Genomic DNA, 20237 nt, shown 5'->3' with positions numbered 1-20237 from the left:
GACTGTAAGCAAAACAGATATAACTCTCGCTCTGATCTGTCTCGGTCTCTATCTATCTATCTATCTATCTATCTATCTATCTATCTGTCTCTCTCTCTCTCCCTCGAAACACATTTAGAGAGAGAGAGAGAGAGAGAGAGAGAGAGAGAAAGAGACAGAGAGACACAGAGAGACAGATAGACAGAGAGGGGAATAATAAGCAAATACTTCCGTGCTGTCCAGTAATCGCTTTATTTAATGTAAAACGCTGGCCTCCTGTATCGGTAGACGCCATGTTGGATAACAGCTTGCATGTTTGGTTAAGTTAACAGAATTGTAATCTGGAATAAGGGATCAGTCTGATCAAAGCCAATCAAAATAGTAGAAATGTTATAAGGGATAAGTTATTATTTTTCGAATCGACGGGCGGGAATTTAACATTTGGGCGAATAGTTTATGAATCAGTTACGAAGGGCGTAACCACAATATGCATACCATGTGTATAAATCCCTGTGGTGTTAATGGGGGTAGTAACAGGATCTCAGCAATAAGGAAAAAATCGGGACTACTCCTATAGGTTAATGCGATAGCGCTGGTGTAGCTCCTCAGATGGAATCTCTTATTTTATTTAAACACCTGGATGTGTCAGAAAAGTCGTTATAAAGTTACATAAGATAGTGGCTAATAGGCTAGACATAAGAAATTTGTATGTGGCATCTGTTGTTGTAAATCTATGGTATTTTGGCCCAGAGGAGAAAAACTGTTCCTCTTTTATTATATATAGCGATGATGATGATGATGATGATTATTATTATTATTATTATTATTATTATTATTATTATTATTATTATTATTATTATTATTAATAATAATAATAATAATATTAATAATAATAATAATTATTATTAATAATAATAATTAATAATAATAATAATAATAATAATAATAATAATAATAATAATAATAATAATAATAATAATTACTCACTAAGAGTAGTCACATACACTATCATCAAAGATGTTTCTTTTAGAACAACTTGTGGCATTCTTTGGAGTCTGTGACAACAAATCTCCCCAGCTTTCCAGTACTCTTCACCTCTTTCGATAACAATCTCAGATAAATTTGCGTTATCGTAACAGCTGCTTACCATTGATTTCTCCTTGGCGGCGACCATTGATATTCTTGGAATTTTGGTGGCAAAAAGCGTCCCTATGATCCTAGTCCTCTTTGCACTCACCCAGCGGAGGTCTAGGTAGTGCCCTCCCCCTACCCCCATTCTTTCCATCCTCATTGACGTGACGTCAGTTTTTTGGAGGAAAATAGGGGCGCAAGAGAATAACTTACAATCATACAGTTTCAGTTTTCATTATTCGATGCGATGCTTATCAGTGTTTTACATTCGTAGCATTTTCTGTACATTCAATTTGTGTCTGTAGCTAATGGGACCCTATCTCCGTTTAGTTGAGTAGTATCAAACCTTTCGTTGATTTCAGTTAGCCTATTCGATCAGCGGTGCGCACTTTTCTGTGCCGAATTCTATTCGAATATACTGACTAAAGACTCTGGTTGTGTTTATTAGCGCCTTTAATTACTTCTTGGTTTTTGCAAACAGTTTCAGGTCATCAACATACATTAAGTGGTTCATTCTTTCATCTGTATTAGTGAATTTGTGCCCCGTTTTGGCATTTTCTTAGTATATTGTTAAGGGGCATCATGGCTATGATGAATAGTAGGGGTGATAAACATTTTTTTCTCTCTTTTGTAACCCCCGATCTTTTTTTCGCCTAAGTCTTAGTATCTTTTCCCTTTTTGTGTTATGGAGAAGAATCTTATTTTCAGAAATATATTTAGTTAGATATCCTTGCTCTATATTTACAACATCTTCGACAGTAAGAAAGCCTCAATCAACTTAATTTCTATCTAGATACAATCAATCTACATCTTTTTTATAAGCAAAACGTCCGAAAGATGTTAGAATTTTACGTGTTTTGTGTCCAGACATTTTACTTAAAAAACATTCCTGTCGCGATGGTAGAATTTAAGAATAACCTTTAAACTCCTGCTGTACTCGGCTGTGCCATTGTTTTTCATTTCTATATTCTGGCTTTCAGTATCCACAAATATTTTTAGCCTCTCTCACTGACAACAATCTTTATCAGATCTGTTGTTGGAAGTTTAAAGTCATCTGAGTCGTTGAGCTTACCTCTTTTCATCACAGGAATTGCACTTTTTGAGGCTACCAAATACGCTCCTTATGTTATTACTAAACAATCTGATCGCATTCATTAGGGTAGTAAGTATTATATTCTTTCCAAAAATCTTCAAAATAGTCCATGTTATAGTCCGTAGATAGTTGACTATAGAATGCGTTGTCCAAATTCTTATTTATTTTTTTTTACATGGAGGTCACCACTTATCAAGGCCCAATGGCCACTCAGGGATAAGGGTTATTGTGTGTACAGTAATCAAAGGGATAGTGTAGCAATAGTATGGGAGAATTGGTAAGGTGTCATTACTTAGGGGGGGGGCGGTTCATCAGGAATTTGTTTGTGTTGGACTTTAAGACATCCAGGTTGAAGTCGGGAGGGAAACAGGCAAGCGGAACAGAGTTCCACAGGCGTGCAGTTCTAAGAAAGAAGCTTTGTTCATGGTATCTACGTTTTGATTTAGGCACAGATAGGGAATGGGGAAAATTATTGACGGTGGTTTCAGCTAGTCGGATGTTTTTTGAGAAAGATTGGCGAGGGGGGACAATAGAATGGAGCTCAGACGAGCACCTGCCATGGAAGTAACGATAGAACAATGACAGGCTCGCTACGTCTCTTCTGTGAGAAAGAGGTTGTAGGGTAGAGAAAAGGGCATCCCCCACCAAGCCATGGAGTCTATTTTGTACTCCGTCAAGGCAGAATAGGCTGTTTTTTGCAGCCCCCGCCCAGATGTGGCAGCAGTACTCCATCTTTGGACGTACTTGGCTTTTATATAGATAGAGAATTGCATCATTAGTGAGATATCTTCTGGAGCGGTAGAAGGATCCCACCATTTTCCCAGCGACCTTGGCCACAGACTTGATGTATGTGTTCCATTTAAGATCAGGTGTAAAGGTCAAACCCAGGAGCTTATCAAATCCTGGGACCTCCCTTAGACGAGAGCCATCCATTTCAATTGACGCCAGATGGGGATTAGAGCGTTTATGATGTAGAGATAGGAGCTTGGTCTTAGATGCATTAAAGGTAACCAGCCACCTCTTTCCCCACTGTACCACGCGCTCAAGATCAGAGGACAGAGAATCAGAGAGAACATCATCATTTACGGCCTTTGATGTGTTGCCATAGATGGTCGTGTCATCAGCATAGATGTCAACGAAAGATTTTAGTATGTGTTTAGGGAGATCATTGATGTAGATCAGGAAGAGAGTTGGGCCCAGTATGGACCCCTGAGGGACTCCAGCATTAATACTGTGGTCCTCTGATTTCTGCCCATCAATCACTACTCTTATGAGCCTATCAGATAGAAATGATTTAATGATAGAGAAAACATTTCCAGTTTTACCGTAGCTGGAAATCTTGTGTAGTAGGCCTTTATGCCAAACCTTATCGAAGGCCTTTGATATGTCGAGAGCAATTGCCCTAGAAATGAAGCCTTTGTCGAGAGATTCGCTAATCCTATGAGATATAACCGTTCGCATATCTGCTGTAGATCTAGTAGAGCGGAAACCATATTGCATGTCGCTAAGAAGGTTATTTCTGCTGAGGTGGTTGACTACTCTATTTATTGTGGATTCTAGCAACTTACTCATGACACACAGGAGACTTATTGGTCTGTACTGAGAGGGGGATGACTTATCATCTGAATTCTTAAATACAGGGTATACTGATGAGGTTTTCCAGGGTGTTGGAAAGCACTTCTCCTTAAGACAACGCTTAAACAGTTTGGAAAGTATGGGGGCAAGTTCTGGTTGTAATTTTCTTAACACTATAATTGGAATACCGTCGGGACCAGTTGCTTTACTGGAGTCAAGGTTCTTGATTAGCTTGGCGATCTCACGCACAGATATTTGTATGTTGCATTGCGTGTTGTCTGTTATAGGAGGGAATATGGGGAGTTGATGGCCTTTGTCACACAGGGTAGAATTTGCCGCACAGTTTTTGGCAAATAGTTTGGCCTTGTCGGATGCTGTCGAGATGACCTCTGGTCCATTAATAATGGTTGGGATAGAGCGCACGTTTCTGTTCAAGATCCTATTTGCTATTTGCCAGAACTGGTGGGAACCAAGCTGCTGCTCAGCTACTTTGGACTTAACGGATAGCGCATATAGTTCTCTTGCATTTTTTATTACTCTTTTACAGTGGTTGCTGGCGGTTCTGAAACCAGCTTTAGTTTCAGTGCACTTATTACGTTGGTAGCTATGGAAAAAGTGATTTCTGTGTGCGATGGCAGCAGCACATTCGGGGGAGAACCATGGCTGGCTGTTAGGTTTTTGTTGAAATTTTTTGGATGGTATGAATTGGCCTATGCCTACAAGTAACCATTCGGTCAGATCTGATACTATAGAGGACACATCCTTTTTAAACATGGGATGGAGAGGGAGATCAGATATGAATGTACGGAAGCTATCCCAGTCCGCTATAGAGTATCGGTATACAGTACGGTGGAGAGGTACGTCTGTAGATTTATTATATTTCATTTTTATCTTAACTAATACCACGCAGTGGTCGGAGGATCCCAGAGGAGATAGAACGGAATATGATCATAGCTCAGGGGAAGTGGATAGAAAAAGGTCTAGGAGGCTTGTGAACTGACCGGTACTATCGGGCACACGGGTGGGCTCGCGGACAATCTGAGTGAGGTCATAGGCAATGGCAAAATCATGACAGAACCTCCCCTCCTCATCAGTCTTATTTGAGTGGGTCAGCCATTACACATTATGGACATTGAAGTCACCGCAAATGTGAATGTATGCCGAGGGATGTGCAGACAGGATGTGGTCAATTTTTTCTGATATACTCTTAAAGACAGTAACTCCACTGTTGTGGGGGCGATAGAGGACAAATATAAATGCGGTGGTGTAAGCAAGTGCAACCCGGAAGGACATATACGGTAGATTAGGGTCTTCTCTGGAGATATCCCTGCCACATGGGAAGCCATCTTTAATGTAGGCACATATTCCATGCCCATGGCGATCTTGGGGGTCACATTTAGATGTTAGGTTACAGTATCCTTTAATTATGAACTCATCTAGGGAGGTGGTCGGCCCTATTCCAGTTTCGCTTAGAAAGAATATGTCAAATTTTGTCTCCTGTAATTGGGTTTCAACCTCTGGAAGGTTAGAACGTAGACCCCTGATGTTGGAGAAAGAGATATGGTAGTAGGGGTCTACGTAGGAGGATGGAGTTCTAGGTTTATTCGTGTTTTCTTTTTTGAGATATTTCATGTTGAGGGTTTTGGGGTTTGTGGAACAGGTCAGCATACTTGGTTAGAGCAGAACAGAGAGGGAAAGTAAGAGAGGAAAGACAGGAATTTTTTTGTAGCACATGATAAGGTAAAGCCGTAACAATTACCCACTAGTATGGCATCGAGAGGCCCCACCAGAGACTACTGCATGGTCCAGAATTCATTCACCAAATGGCAATACAGCAGCCCCAGTACTTTGCACCTGCTGATAGGACAGCCTCCTTAGTGGTTATTCCAAAGTTCGGGTCCCTGACTATCAGGCGGTTAACGTCAGCCCAGCTGAAAACGTTTACCTCCAGCCCCCTTACTAGTGACATGGCCGCAAGGATTGACATAGAGATAGAAAATTTCTGACATCTCAGACTACTGTTCACGAAGTACTACCAACCTGGGAAGCAGCTTTTTCTTCATCCTTTGTCAGAAACATCAGAAATGAGGACCGAGGTACAAAAAAGGAGAAGCGAGAGTTACTGGAGCTGCCGATAACACATCCACTGCATTATCTACTCTCAATTAAAAAAAGAAAAACGGTAAGAGGGACTTATTTATATCTACTTAGTATAAGTCCTTTGCCCATTCCCAGTTTAGAATAGAATTTGAGGATAGTCTCCCCTCCCATATTAATCCGTGGAAGTTCTTTTTTTGCGCTTTTGGTTCCTTGTGATAAACTTATAATTACATTTCAATAATGCAACTTCTGAGGTCAGTTTGTTTTTAGATTGGAGGCACCTTATTTAAAGGCTAGTTTAGGATAATACCAGACGTATTTAACAAAAAAAGTTTAAAACACGTGTAATAAGACATGATAGGGTAATCGTATCCTACTTTCGTAAAAGAAGTCTCAGCGGGATCCACCTGATGACAAAAAACAAACCAACAAAAAACAAAAACAAAAAAACAACAAAAAAAACAAAAAAAAACAAAGGGAAACCAGTATCGCTATGTAAAATTCCTCTTTAATTCTCAATTTGCCCCATGCAAACCTCCCTAAAGTTTTATTAATTTCCCGATTCTTCATGCTATTCTTTATAGTTGTTTGAATGTTGGGACTATTCTGAAAATTCCCAAATATTTGTGTATCCATGAATGGGGCATACAATGTGCCCAGAACAAAACACGGTTGGTAGATCTTCATTTACTGTTTTTGGTGCCTCATGATTTTGTTTTTCTTTTGTAGCCGTTTTTTTTTAGACAGTACATTATTTGGGTCCAAATGACCACGGATACTTTTTAACCTTGCCTTCCAGCATCTTAATGACAACTTTTACGTATATTTGTCGCTCTATTCTAGAAGACACCTTCTCTTTCAATATCTTTGATCAATTCTGTATCACCTTGATATTTTACTGCCTTTTCTTAAATGCTTTTTGTGAGTACACGAGCCTGGTAAGCATCTGTCTCTGTTTCAGTTTCTTTTCTACTTGATTAAAAAGCAGTTTCTCATTATTGTCGAACGGTCTATTCTGCCGATACTGCTTAGTTTTGTCACTTTAATGTTTAACGGTTGTAGTTTTAGCTGTAAAATACTTTAGGTGTTTTTCAGTTCCACATTTGACACCTTTTTGGTTGGTGACAAGTTTACGGACTAACTTTTGAATTTGCCGTTTACGGTTGTTTGTTCTAAAATCAAGTTGGTTTGTTCGTGCAAATGTTTCTACCACCAGGATTCTTTCTTTAAGTTTTTTTCTTCCCGTTTTTCTATTCTGAGTAGCCATGACACAGCATTGGCAGCAGTTTTAATAACTCTATTGCACTGACTAAAATTATTTGCTCATAAAAATGTTGTAAGGAGCTGCGAAACCTGTGGAAGAAGGGAGTATTGAGTGTGAGAGGAAATTGGAACAGGCTCTCAATGGACGTAATTCACCACAACGGCGGGCATTTTTTTACGCTCATTGATTGCGGACCGTCTAGATTTGCATTGTGGCGGCCCCTTCGCCGGCAGGACTAGGCCGGCGTTGTCTGTGAGCTTGAAAGTGTCTTTATCGAGTGTGCCCCCCCTTCTGAGATACTAACCGACAATGGCACCGCCTTTGTTAGCGAGCAGTTCAAACAGTCCGCAGACGGATGTGGTATACGTTTGCAATTTCGGTGCGCCAATGTGCCTAGGGGGAATGGAATTATTGAGGGAAACCACAGGACCGTCAAGACCATCGCAGCCAGGAAAGGGTATACTATGCCTGAGGCGGTCTATTGGTATAACGTCACCCCTAAAGACATTTCACCCTATACCGCGCCAGCTGAAGCACTGCACAGATACCACGTCAGGATGAGAGGTGTGGAGACCAGCCCACTGTCCGAGCCGGAGGCGACGAGAGAGTATCAAAGAGGGGGATGTCGTCTGGGTTAAGAACCTCCGTGACAAGTGCACCAAACAGTATGGAACAGGGCGTGTTACTGCGGTGATCATCCCGTATTCGACGCGGCTTGACGGGGTGCGCCATCACATCAAGGATCTTTGATCAACATCACAAGTGCAGTCGCCACTCGGCGATGAGAACGAGACTAGATCCGAGACCAGTGAATCATCATTCTGGGTTACGCCGACTTAATCAGCGAGCGACCCTGAGATTAGCAGCCTTAGGTTCACCGACCCTGAGACCGAGGATGAAAGCACAGGCGAGGACGAAGACGCACCCAAAGAAAAAGGTCAGCGCATCCCTGCCCTCTCTGTGATGATGATATCAGGGGGGAGTGTGGCGAAAATTGTGGGAATGCATACTTAACTCTTAAACGGCCTCAGAGTGCGCTTTGCTGACGCAGCGTCATGATGCTGAAAGGGGTTCAAGATGGCGCCTGCGGCCGTATATAACAAAGCAGTCTCGCAGAATCTCGTGTGCCCTCGCGCACATATGCAAATTTGGAGGACTCTGTTTTTTATAAAAACATGCCACTGGAGCAGATGAGACAGGCGTGAAAACGAGTGTACGGAAAGTACCGAGGGATTACGTTGCTGCAGTGAGCTGAGGTTTTGTGCACTCTTTTCTTTGCAACAACAAAACGCCATTTGGATATACTGGCTGAAGATCTTGCTGGTGTTTATTAATGTATCTAATTAATTCTTGGTATTTGCAAAAAGTTTCGTCCATGTACATCAGGTGGTTCATTTTCTTTCTTCTGTGTTAGAGAACTTATATTCGGCTTTGCCCTTTCTCAGTATATTTTTCAAGGGCATCATGGCTATGATGAACAGTAATGGTGATAGTGAATCTCCTTAGAAGATGCCTCTTTGTATGTAAATTTCTGTTATGTGTTGTCCATCAGCTGTCAATTCCAGTCTCCACGTTCTCATTGCATTGTCAATCACGTTGCATTCACACATTAGGAGTTTTTGCACAAACTATCATAAAAGAATACTCTTTGAGAACAACTTGTGGTATTTCCTGGAGGCTGAGTGACAACAAGTCTCCTTAGATTTCTAGTACCACTTATTTCGATACCATTTGCAAATTAATTTGCGTTATCACAACAATGGTTTACCATTGATGTCTCGTTGGTAGCAGCCATTGGTACCTACTGAAATTTGAGTGGCAATAATAGTGACAGTCGTCTTCGCACAGCCAATGGAGCCCCGGTTAGTGCTTTTTCTCCTCATTTTTTTCCATCCTTCCTGACACTTCGACTATTTGGTGCGGTGCCTATCCTGCTGACCTCAGCTTTTTGGGGAACATGATAGAGAAAGGATAGCGGAAAAGGAAGGAGAAACGATGAGGAAAGGAGGAGGGAAAAATGGAAGGAAAGAGGAGTGGAAGAGTGAATGAAAAAGAGAAAATAAAAAAGGGGGAAAGAAAAAAGGGGCGTTCACGCCAGACATTACCAAACAAGAAAAACAGCAGTGCTGTTTTATTTATAACTTAAAAAGTCTAATTTACAGAAATGATAAATAAACGTCATAAAATGGGGTTTACATTCAATCCCCGGCTAAGGAAAGGTGCTAGTATAGTCGCGCTGACGAGTTGCCATGCAATGAAACAACATTGTATGTAGATGATCATATATTTAAGCCTCTTACTTTGGGTAAAGTATTGTCGTAAATGTATCTCACCCGCTACTTAAAAGTCTCATTGTTTCTTTGTAAATAAACAAGCAACTTGAGCACTGTAAAAGCGGTGGGCGAATGTTTATCAAAATGGACATTTGTTGAGGTCATTTGCGAGCACCGGTCTGATGAGCTAATTGGTAGAACTGCCGAATATTAATGCGGTAGTTGTAGGTTCAATCCCCGCTAAGGAAAGGTGCTAGTCTAGAAGAACTGATGAGTTGTAATACAACGAAACAGCACTATATGTGGATTACTTTCTGTCTGTCTATCTCTCTCTGTAATCTCTGTATATATATATATATATATATATATATATATATATATATATATATATATATATATATATATACATATTTATATGATACGTGACTGCTTACAGTATGGTAATCATCAAATCAATAAAGAAAATTATTAAACCATGTTATTGCAAGCCTTAATGCTTTTCATCAGAAAAAGAAAAGATCAAAGTAATATAAATATATATATGTATATATATATTTATGTGTGTGTGTGTGTGTGTCGGGGTGTTTAACTCTTCTTAAAGTGTTTTTACATGTTTTATTAATTCTTTGTTCTTATATATATATATATATATATATATATATATATATATATATATATATATACAGGCGGCAGAAAGAAAGTCCGCACTTGTAATTTTTTCAAAAACTGCAAATTTAAGCTAAATTTAATGCAAATGTTTAAACAAACTACACCTCATTTGATTGGCCTTATATTCTTCTATAATTTTACCTGTTCATATTTAGCTATTGATCTAGGTAAAGCATCCTAGGTATGTGGGAATATTAACCTGCTTGTCATTTTGCGTATAATCAATAACAGAATTTAATCATGTATATAATATACTTATGCATTCACAAGCAGACACACAGGCGCGAGCTTACATGCTCAAGCGCGTGAGCGCGCACACACACACGCACACACGCACACACACACACACACACATACACACGCACACACACACACACACACATATATATATATATATATTACATGAAAAAATGCGAGCATGAAAAGTAATATAGTTTAGATTAAGCTTAGAAAAGTAAAAGAACAAGTTATTAAAACTGGAAAAGAAAAGGACAACGTATTGTAATAAAAGCATAATAAATTCATGGCGTAAAATATTGCAGCGTTAAGAATTTTTGCTAAAATCCAGTTCAACATTATATATAAATTCTTAATGTTGTAATATTTTAAGTTATGTTAGCATGGTAACCAACAGCCAATGAGAAGAAACCGTCTCTCACGTTCCTTACTAATTCCGAGGACTTTTAAACACCAGTAATTTTATTATAAGTTTTGTTTTAATGAAGGAAAATTGAAAAAAAATTATTTTAAAATATTGCTGCGAAAGTAACCTATAAACTGTAAAAAATGTTTGAAATTTGGTTGCAAAATAAGTTAGCAGTGAAGCTTTAAACAGTTCTAAATATAACACAACCATATATTTAAACACGGTAGTGTTTGAATGATATATATATATTATTTGTTTCACTTATCTGATTAAAAATTTCTGTATCCTGAAAAGTTAATGCATAGAGATTATCAACTATTTTTTTTATCTTGATCACCTCATATATATATATATATATATATATATATATATATATATATATATATATATATATATATATGTATGTATGTATGTATGCATGTATATAGTAATCCCTTCAGGGAGCTAGTTGGCCGTTGACCCAGAAAAGAGTTCATTCGCCCTTTGGAAGGTCTTGTTTTTAATCCTTCAAAAGGGCGAATGAACTCTTTTCTGGGTCAATGGCCAACTAGCACCGTGTATATTTGTGTGTGTGTATATGTGTATTGGGGTAGAGAGGGCTCCCGTAAGCTGTGGTGAAGGCAACCTTTCTAGGAGAAGCAAATCTCTAATTTAAAAAACCATAAAGCGGAAGACCAGTACCCGCATTAAGCTGGTCTGCAGTTTAATTTGTTTCTGGCTATCTTGCTCTTGCTTGTTGCTGGATCTCAACATTTTGAGCCGAGAGAGAGACTTAGCTGTCGTACAAAGCTAAGACTCTGTAACACTGTAACATCATATTTGTATAGATACTCCCTCAGACATTTGGAATCATGGATTTTAAATGTCTGAGGGAGTGGCACTCGTCTGACAAGACGTTGCAATCATCATATAGTAATCCACATACAGTACTATTTCGCTGCACCATAACACATCAATGCGGCAAAATTCGTATTCCTGTTTGTTCGTATTTTTCATAGTTTGATTAATATACACAAAAGGTTCATTTTTTTTCTATTTCATTGATTTCTATATATAATATGATTCTTGCAAAGTATACGATAAACAGCTAACCTCATTTGCATATTACATTAAGAAAATCGATTTTTCTGAATAGCTGTATGTTAGTTACTGTTTATAGCGAGAGAATTGCTTTAAGTGTTCTATTAAAGATTGTTATTTCAATTGATTTATATTGATAATATATTAATTTTATTTAATTTGTATCATTATTACCGACATCGCTTTTTTTAGAAACCGGTTTAGAGTTATTTCCCCTGATGCTTATATAAGTCTTAAACCATCAGTTTGTGTATTTGTGGATGTGTTCCTATATTCGCTAAAAACTTTCGTCATCCGCATCGTACAGGGTCGAAACCGGTACCATCTAAACGAACGATACCTCGGGCGCATAATATCTGAGGATTAAAAAAAAATCTGTGGTGAGCGACTAGACCATTTTTTGCAGAAGGTCACTTTTCTGCGACGTCAATTTTTTCAAGTCACGTACACGTTTATGTTTATAAACGTTATTTTAAAAGTCGTGATGCCGTAAGTCGTCGGGGTACGGTTGGCAAAAGCGCTTGGTACTTACCATTTTTCTATTTCTCCCTCTTTTGCGTTAAAGATTCGAACCTGCTTATGCAGCTAATTGTTTTATTTTTCCCGATCGTACGGGCACTTGTGCTATTTTTATTGAAATAAAGTTTTGATCCATTTTTTGGGTGGAGGTTGTTACCTACTTCCGTTCTTTTCTGGGGGGGCTGCTCAATATTCTTAGTATAGCAGCTCTGTTCAAACTGAATTTCATGTCTACCCGGGTAACGTAGTGTATCAATGCTAGTATATATAGGTACGCCGACCATTACTTAGGCACAAGGACAAATTAAAAAGCAGTCTCTTAGCTGATGCAATAACCCCTCTACCAAACTAGGGAAAGCAATAAACTTTCCTCCGTCGTCTCAGTCATACACTCCAACAATCTTGCACAATTTGTGGACTTCTTTGTAGATCTTTGGCTGGATTTAAATGTCATCTGCAACTCACACACGGTTAAATAGGCGAAGTTGTAAGAGCTCGGGAGGGTCCATTATATATATATATATATATATATATATATATATATATATATATATATATATATATATATATATATACAGACCTTTCTTTTTGTTTTCTACCCATTGATGTTTTTCATTATTAATATAATTTTACTTAATATCGTCAGATATGTATTTTTAAGAATACAAAATCCCCCATAAATGTTCAATCATTTCACTTATTTTTACTTCCGTTTCCGCCTTGCCTTTCAACTCCACATTACAGAAAGTAAAAAAAAAATGTAATCTGCCAGAAGAGACGTTTCATAATCTATAATCTCTGGTCAAGCATTTATTTCCTGATTGGTTTGGAATGGATCTATCGATCAGGCCCAGACCAATTGTCAGGTAAGTGGAAGTCCTTGTCCGAGATTTACTTTCGATATGAACATTGGGCAGCCTCTTCGGCATCCAAGCGTACTTCGTTATTATATTCGACCAGCTGCTGCTGCTGCTGTTGATCGCGCACTTACATTGGCTGCTCTACTGTTTTTACGTTTACGTGGGTAAATATATCAACTCTTTAATTAAAAAGAGAGGAAAGAGAAGGAAAGGAAATGCTCAGTAAAACCAGCAAAAAGGAAAAAAAAAAAACAAAATGCGAAATTATTCAATACATGAAATTGAATTAAGGCGCAAGAGCACTTTGTGCACTTGCAATAATCTATTTTTATACGAAACTTAGTTAATAAACGCTTGTTTTCGTTGGAGTACCTTTTGATATATTTTAATAACAGAATCATCTCACTGTAGAACCCTACTCACTTACGATGTCCCTAATTGATAGCAGCCTCTTGATTTCAGTGGCTGTGTACTTGTTTGCGGTAAAGTAAAAACAAAAATCCGTCTCCCCCCCATGTCAATGTATCAAGAGATGCTATCTAATGCCAATAGCAGACGCCTTCCACCCCATAGCCCTAACATTGGCGCGGGCCTTCCTAGAGTATAGCATACAAGCAACAAATACTCAGCGTACAACAGAAGTATGTTCAACGATTGCCAACCAACTTTCTAAATTTTTGAGAAGAGGATTTATAATTCGTATTAAGGGGATGGAAAGGTGTCTTTTTAACCCGTCTTTACTTTCTTTTAGTAATCTATAGATACTGAAACATTCACTTAAAAATCATGGTTTAAAATATAATAGCACGCTATCTAAACTGTAGAACCACTCTTAAATATCTTTAAATATAAAAGCGAAAATGTATGTATGTATGTATGTATGTATGTATGTGTGTTCGCTTTTTCTGAATGTCTAGAAAAGGCTTTCTTCAGAGAAGCGGTCGGTCGGTTCACAACTTTTTAAAACTTTTTATATCACATATAAATCGTAATATCTCACAGTTAACAACGAAACTCGCCTGTCTATTTAATTTGTTCGATTTCGGGAAGATAAATATTCAACATTTGTCGCTCGCCGCATGTGAGTTTTTTTTTCCAATAACATCTTGGAAAAATACTATCCCGCATTCAAACTTGACCTCATTAACTCATTAAAACGGGCACCTGCCAAATCCAAGTAATTAAATAAATTCAGACGTGTTTCCGTTGGCATATCGCGGTGGGGCAATGGTTAACGTCGCACTTTTTTTTTCCACACTTTAATTTACAACTTTGCCTCAAGGGTTTGGGTTCGATCCTCATACTTACTTTTTTTCAACCCCCCCCCCTATCCCCGGAGTTTCCACACACACCTCCAAACACCCGGGCAACGCTGGGTACCCCTCGCTAGTCTATCTGAAAATATTCATCAGGGCAGTTTCTCTTAACCCCTTTTTAAAAATCAGAACACATTGTGAAGTAATTATTACTCTGTTGTTCATTTGTCATGTTAAAACGATAAAATTAACCGCACAATTAAAAAAAAATCAACAGATAAAAAATATATTTAAATTGATGCATTTTTAAAAGATAAAAACCTATCGTTATACTCAAGGTCAGTTGATCAACCTTGTCTCTCTAAGTAATTTTACGTATATATTTTAATCATACAAAATGCATACCTACAACATGGATTAGTTATAAGATTAAATAATACATGGTGTTCCAAAAGTCTTGGAGACATTTTGACATTAAGTATCTCGAGAACTATTAAGGATATTAAAACGCATCTAGTATATTCATAAAGCTTGTAAATTCAGATTTTTCATAGACTGTTTAAAGATGTTCAATGTGAATACTATTGGTCACATGCCGATAGCCCAATATTTGGCAAACGCGTCCCAGCATTGCGTTGCCATTTATTGCAATAGCTTCTCTTACTCGTCCTGTTCTCTTAGCGCGGCATAAACACCCATCCGCCATGAATTTATTATGCCAGCTCACTATGGACTTCCTTTCTGGTGGCTGTTTTTCAATCTTTTTGCGAAATGTACGTTGAACAAGTGTCCATAAATCAGTTTTTGCAAATTTAAACACACAAAACGTCTTTTCTGGTTGAGTGAACGCCATTACTTGGTACGAAAAGAAATGAAAAAAAAATAATAGAATCTTACAAAAATATTAATGCATTTAGCTTTAAAATGGCAACACTTTAAGCTTACTAGCATCTATAGTTAAGCAGATATGAGCACTTAAAATATTTCCAAGACTTTCAGAACAGCGTGTATTTCAAAAAACGGTTTATTAGCTTTTAAACCTGTCACATGCAGTTCATTACCTAATAAAAGGATAAAAATTGCTAAACTAAAAACGTCACCTTTAGTACAGTATTTCTCAACCCACCGTCTAAAAAAAAAATCAGAAAATTTTTTAGAGAAATTAAAATTTTGCGGTACAATTTACATGCCAATACAATAAAATTGGCCATGCAATTGTTACATAGCGAGGTCTGTGTTTAAATTAATGCAAGTGGTGACCCTGGTGAAAGTCGACAAAAACTCGTGATTTCGGACTATGAATGAGGACGATGCTGACAATGTGGTCGAATGTAGAGGGAGGGTCTGTTCATGTAACCGTCTGTCTGCCTATGTCTGTCTTTCTGTCCTCTGTATCTTCTCTCCTCTCTTTAATGCGTATACAAGTTGTTTCCATAATTTTTTTTTTCTGCGTCTGTCTTCTGAAATCAATCTTTTATATAAACATGGTTGTTCAAGTGAGTTTTTCAGCAAACGAAATGAACTTCTGCTTACCAAGACAACCATAGGTGTGTATAATGATACACACACTAGTTCATAAATTGGAATATAAAACAAGTGGAAAATATGAACAAAAGATTTGTTTAAGTAAATTGAGACATTTATTATGCAATCTGCTTAATTTCTATATAGACCAGAGCATTCGCACGAGAGTTTTACTACTTGGCCGTTGCTATAAATTGAAAGCAGGTGCTTTATTTGTGACACCATAATTAGAAGATTCCTATACAGAGTCGCCCGACTCCCTCTATCCAGTCTGATTATTCTCCCCTCTCATTTCTGGAGGTAATGTTTAAGGAACTTGGTGGACCCGACGAAGCTTGCTCCTTGCCTATTTTTCTTTATTTTCGTCATTTTTAAATTTTTCCAACGGATTATAGTCGAATAATCTCTATTCTACCGGATCAGCAATAATAAAATTAAAAAAAAATCAATATTTAAATATTTGTAAGTGGTGCTCAGTTTCTAATGTAAGGTTCTCGTAAATCGATTACCCAATTAAGAACCACTACCGTTTTTAAGCCAAATGGTTACGAAACTTGAAGATAATTCTAAATACGCGTAGAAAATAATCGAGAAAACGAAATAAAAAATAGCAATTTTAAAAATGTCTTATTTCACAAAATTTGGCCTAAAACGTCGAGTGGTTCTAAAATGGGTGATCGGTTTACTAGAATTTTCCATTAGAAACTGTGCACCCACCTATGAATATTCAAATATTGATTTGTTTTTCATTTTCTTTGTGGTAATCTGGTAGACTATTGTTCATTCGACAATAATCCGCCGGAAAAAAAGAATGAAAAAAACAAAACAAAAAAAAAACAGACAAAAATAAATAAATAGAGAGGGCGACAAGCTTCTTCAGTCCGCCGAAATTCCGTAAAAGAAAACGACAGTATAACAAGTCAAAAATTAAAAAAAAAAATAGAGGGAGAAAGCTTCTTCAGGGTTGTTGGAACTTCATCTATATCCTGTAATGGTAATCCTCGAGAATATCAGAGCGTGCTACATACAACAGGTGCTACACCTATCCCAATAGTGACTTGGAACAGTACAAGGCAAAAACATTTATCTCCCAGATGGCTTATACATAGCCGCATACCTACATACATACGGCGCCTAGTACTGACCATATTCAACGTTCATAATTCTAGTGATCCAACAAGAGTCGGGTTGCTCAGGTCATTATGTGGTATATTGTAAAATTAAAGCTGAGTTAATCCAGGTTTATTTCCATAGTTATTTTTCCTATTATTTTGATAACATAAATTGGATGTTAAAATATTTCTCGGTGTAAGGATTGAGGTATGTTTTAATTGTTGTAATTAACCCCATTTTGTAATTATCTTTCCAAGTGCTCCACAGTTTCTGTCATGATAAATGAATAATTGAAAATAAAGCAAAGCGTCCTATTATCTATTCGCGAGGTTAGTATTCCCACTATTAAGAAATGTATAGTCAGTTACAATTTGAATTCCGTCGGTTCAAAATGTTAATTCTCAACCTTTTCTGTCCCAAATTCTTTCAAGCTCAGCGTAATTATTCGTTAAAGTCTTTGTCTTTTCATACATGTAGGAAAAATGTTATCCTCCAATTTTGATAGCATTCCTATAATATGGTTTTAAAAATATCGCCCGGCCGTAAAATACGCTTAAATATGATATTTTAATTAATACAGATTTCGTATTTATTATTACAAAGCCAATTATCTACTGAATATCATATTGTACCTAATATATAGTACTGATTTCGAAAGTTAAAAAAAAAATGACATGGATGCCATTAGTTAGAATCGAAACCAAAATATTTAGCGTTCCAGCCATGCTTCATATCGGTTAAAACCATCAAGAGATAGATAAACAGTAATTAAAATAAAACCATTCAAAGCTATGAATAGGTTTGTGGATGCGCAAAATTAATAAAAATATGTCGGCAAGTTAAAATGAACATTTTACGTTACAACTTTTTGATTTCTGTACGCGTTACTCATCTATTCAAACAAGGATTTTACTCACTTGGTGTATGATTGCTATGCCTATTCCAACAGCATATTCTTTCATTGTTTTGACTCTCGAGTATATATTCGACACAGCCACAGTGAACCAACTGAGAAGCACGTTACTCTCTATAAAAACATATAACATATCAACAGGTATACACTCGAGAGTCAAAACCATGAAAAGAATATGCTGCTGTCTTGGCCCTAACGAATAATATTTCCTGTTAATTTCAGTGCTATGTGACTAGTAGTTTAAGAGATAATCAGTTAAATATTTTCACACAGGCACACATATATATACAAAAATATACCGTTTAATTTATATAGATTAGTAGTTTTTTTAAATTTATTTACCGCACGGACATATATAAGCAAACCAGCAGGATTATTCGATGTTGCCCTGATGAGACATTAACTAAAGCAGTGTGTGAATTACCTGTCTAGAAAGTCATTAGTTAAAGAGCATAAATGATATTTGTGTAAAATATTTACTAGTAACATTATCACGCCTTATTGAAAGGAAATAAAAGAGAGAAAGTCAAATAGCTATTAAATAGTTAAAAAGAGGAATTATCTCCCTTGTTTAATCGGTTATACAATCATGCAGTAAAAATTTGATTTGGAATTGAACATTTTTGGGCAGATTTTGAACTTTCGTGTGTATCTCAAAATATACTTATTTAGTAATATCTTTTTCATAAAAAAATCATGTGCTTTTATAGATATTACGAATATAAAAAAGAACCTACCCGCGTGCTCGACATTAACGGTCAGTATGCAAGTCTCCTAGACATTTATCTCCCAACTTGCCCTGTGCTATGTTCATCCTCTATTCTGTCCTTACTGGGATCTTCCGACTACTCGGTACTATCAGTTAAGATGAAAACGAAATCTAATAAGTCCGAAGACGTACCTCTCCATCGTACTGTATATTGAAACTATGGCTGAGTGGAATAGCTTCCGTACATTTATATTAGATCTACCTCTGCATTTCATATTTAAAAAAGAATATTCCCTCGATATTATCAAACCGGACGGAATGGTTAATTGGAGGTATATACCGCTTCATATTCTTAAAAACATTCCAGCAAAAACCTAACAGCCCCTTAATTAATCCAAATTATAAAACCTAACAGTCCCTTAATTAATCCAAATTATAAAACCTAACAGCCCCCTTAATTAATCCAAATTATAAACCTAACAGTCCCCTTAATTAATCCAAATTATAAAACCTAACAGTCCCCTTAATTAATCCAAATTATAAAACCTAACAGCCCCCTTAATTAATCCAAATTATAAAACCTAACAGCCCCCTTAATTAATCCAAATTATAAAACCTAACAGCCCCCTTAATTAATCCAAATTATAAACCTAACAGTCCCCTTAATTAATCCAAATTATAAAACCTAACAGCCCCCTTAATTAATCCAAATTATAAAACCTAACAGCCCCCTTAATTAATCCAAATTATAAAACCTAACAGTCCCCTTAATTAATCCAAATTATAAAACCTAACAGTCCCCTTAATTAATCCAAATTATAAAACCTAACAGCCCCCTTAATTAATCCAAATTATAAAACCTAACAGTCCCCTTAATTAATCCAAATTATAAAACCTAACAGCCCCCTTAATTAATCCAAATTATAAAACCTAACAGCCCCCTTAATTAATCCAAATTATAAAACCTAACAGCCCCCTTAATTAATCCAAATTATAAAACCTAACAGCCCCCTTAATTAATCCAAATTATAAAACCTAACAGTCCCCTTAATTAATCCAAATTATAAAACCTAACAGCCCCCTTAATTAATCCAAATTATAAAACCTAACAGCCCCCTTAATTAATCCAAATTATAAAACCTAACAGCCCCCTTAATTAATCCAAATTATAAAACCTAACAGCCCCCTTAATTAATCCAAATTATAAAACCTAACAGCCCCCTTAATTAATCCAAATTATAAAACCTAACAGTCCCCTTAATTAATCCAAATTATAAAACCTAACAGCCCCCTTAATTAATCCAAATTATAAAACCTAACAGCCCCCTTAATTAATCCAAATTATAAAACCTAACAGTCCCCTTAATTAATCCAAATTATAAAACCTAACAGCCCCCTTAATTAATCCAAATTATAAAACCTAACAGTCCCCTTAATTAATCCAAATTATAAAACCTAACAGTCCCCTTAATTAATCCAAATTATAAAACCTAACAGCCCCCTTAATTAATCCAAATTATAAAACCTAACAGT

This window comes from Euprymna scolopes, chromosome 43 (assembly GCF_053919585.1).
Source record: "Euprymna scolopes isolate OS-2025 chromosome 43, ASM5391958v1, whole genome shotgun sequence".
Taxonomy (NCBI): Eukaryota; Metazoa; Mollusca; class Cephalopoda; order Sepiida; family Sepiolidae; genus Euprymna; species Euprymna scolopes.
Note: the sequence above shows the minus strand (reverse complement) of the source record.